The sequence below is a fragment of the Chrysemys picta genome, unplaced genomic scaffold (genome assembly GCF_011386835.1).
Source record: "Chrysemys picta bellii isolate R12L10 unplaced genomic scaffold, ASM1138683v2 scaf1008, whole genome shotgun sequence".
NCBI classification, from domain to species: Eukaryota; Metazoa; Chordata; order Testudines; family Emydidae; genus Chrysemys; species Chrysemys picta.
In genome coordinates this window covers 1-2,500 of record NW_027053715.1, presented here as the reverse complement: position 1 = coordinate 2,500, position 2,500 = coordinate 1, and the positions used below count along the sequence as shown (strand labels likewise).

Sequence of the window (2,500 nt, the reverse complement as noted above, 5' to 3'; positions counted from 1 at the left end):
GTCAAATTTTCAAAGTCCCCGTTCGGCCACCAGGTCAACCCGCTGAATCTACTGGGTTGACCTGGCGGCCGTTTTGCTTTCCGGCCACCAGGTCAACCCATTGGTTTCGACGGGTTGACCTGGCGGCTGGTTTGCTTTCCGGCCACCAGGTCAACCCATTGGATTCGACGGGTTGACCTGGTGGCCGGTTTGCTTTCCGGCCCGGGTGTCACCCCACTCCGAGGGCAGCACGGCAGTGGTCTTGAGGACCACAGAGGGGGGCTTAATAGTCGAGACGGAGCAGGTCCGGGGGAGGCTTAATAGTCGCCCCCCGGCCAGTCCGGGGGAGGCTTAATAGTCGTCCCCCGAGGACTCCGGGGGCCAGGCTTAATAGTCGTCCCCCCCCGGGCGCTCCAGGGGGGAAAGCTTAATAGTCCTCCCCCGAGGACTCCGGGGGCAGGCTTAACAGTCGTCCGCCCCGGGCGCTCCAGGGGGAAAGCTTAATAGTCCTCCCCCGACAGTGTGTGTGTGTGTGTGTGGGAGGGAGGCTTAGCAGTCTTGCCCCGGGCGGTCCGGTGGGGGAGGCTTAGCAGTCGTCCCCAGGGCGGTCCGGGGGTGGGGGGGGGGGAGGCCTCACAGTCGTCCCTCGGAGAGCCGGGTCAGCGGCAGTGGTGGGTTTACGTCCAGCCTCCGGAGGGTGCGCGTCCTCGGAGGCGATGCAGGCGCCGCAGAGAGGCAGCCTCCGAGGCAGGGAGCGGAGCACCGAGGCTGGGGAGAGGGGAGCAGGAGCCGGGGGCTGGGGCTGGGGGTGGGGGGCGTTCAGGACAACCGGTCAAGCCCCGGGAAGCAGCTGTCAAATGTTCCAAGTCCCCACTCGGCCACCAGGTCCACCCCAGTCTAGCAATGGGGTTGACCTGGCTGACGGCCGGTTAGTATCAAGGTAAACTCACCGTCGTCCACAGGAGGGCAGCTCTCAGGCCGGCCGGCTGCGGCTGACTCTGGGGCGGCGCCCGGTCCCGGCAGCGAGGGGCGGGGGGCGCGGAGCGAGACGGGGCTAACCGGGGGGGGGCGCCTCCTGCGACTTTGGGGGCCGCGGGTCGTCAGTGGCGTGCAGGCCGGGCCTCTCCCGGGGGATTCGGGGGGGCGGTCCTGCGGGCCGGGCGCAGGGGGCTCGAGCGAGCCCGGGCCGGTCCGCCCCGGGGCCGGGGTCTCCGCCTGCGGCTCAGGGGGGCGCGGGTCGTCGGGGGAGGAAGCCCGGGGGAGCCGCACACCGGCCCGCCAGGCCAGGCCTGGCCTGGATGGCCGCGGGGGGATTCGGGGCGGTCCCGCGGGCCGGGGGCCGGGCGCAGGGGAGGCGGGGGGGCCGAGCGAGTCCGTCCCGGGCCCGGGGCCTCCCCCTGCGGCTTTGGGGTCCGTGGGTCCCCGCTGGAGGAAGCCACTGGGAGCTGGACACCCGCCGTCCGTCCCGCCAGGCCAGGCCTGGCCTGGGTGGCCGCGGGGGGATTCGGGGCGGTCCCGCGGGCCGGGGGCCGGGCGCAGGGGAGGCGGGGGGGCCGAGCGAGTCGGGCCCGGGCCCGGGGCCTCCCCCTGCGGCTTTGGGGTCCGTGGGTCCCCGCTGGAGGAAGCCGCTGGGCGCTGGACACCCGCCGTCCGTCCCGCCTGGCCAGGCCTGGCCTGGGTGGCCGCGGGGGGATTCGGGGCGGTCCCGCGGGCCGGCGGCCGGGCGCAGGGGGTCCGAGCGAGTCCGTCCCGGGCCCGGGGCCTCCCCCTGCGGCTTTGGGGTCCGTGGGTCCCCGCTGGAGGAAGCCGCTGGGCGCTGGACACCCGCCGTCCGTCCCGCCTGGCCAGGCCTGGCCTGGGTGGCCGCGGGGGGGGATTCGGGGCGGACCTGCGGGCCGGCGGCCGGGAGGGTCCGGGCCAGTCCGCCCCATGCCCGGGGTCTCCCCCAGCGGCTTCGGTGGCCCCGGGGGGGGTCCTCCGCGGAGGAAGCCGGGTGGGTGGGGAGCCGGACCCCAGGCGCCCAGACCCGTGACCTGCGGCCGCGACCTCCGACTCGGCAGGAGCGACGAGGGGCTTTCCGGCCCGTCCCCCCCTCTCCTTCCCCCCCAGAAAAGGAGAGAGAGCTGACTCGGACCGGGAAAAGCTGCCTACGGCACCTGGGATTCCCAGGCGGTCACCCATCCAAGTACTAGCCAGGCCCGGGACGGTTTACCTTCCGAGATCGGACGGGATCGGGGGCGTTCGGTCCGGTATGGCCGTAGGCACCCGGCCCCGCGCCTCCTCGCCCGCTTTCCCCTGCCGACGCCCGGGCCTGCCGCACGGTGAGCCCCGGTCGGACTGCCCCCCCCCCCTGCGGCAGGGCCCCCGTCTCTCGCGGGCCCGGTCCTTTTTTCCTTTTCGAGCTCCGGGGCCCGGGCTGGCCGCCAGAGCCCCTCCGCCCGCCCTCCCCGGCGTCGGGGAAAATACTGTCCCGGACTTCCAGTGCGCCCGATCCTGTCAGCCGGGGGGTGGGGAGGGGCAG

The 2,500-nt window shown here is 74.0% G+C and overlaps 1 non-coding gene across 1 annotated transcript; it reads right to left on the bottom strand.

The window, feature by feature from the left end:
- Positions 1–2,123: 2,123 nt before the first annotated feature.
- LOC135979566 (5S ribosomal RNA) lies at positions 2,124–2,242 on the bottom strand. The gene has a single exon (XR_010596849.1). It is a non-coding gene; the product is annotated as a 5S ribosomal RNA (ribosomal RNA).
- Positions 2,243–2,500: the final 258 nt, after the last annotated feature.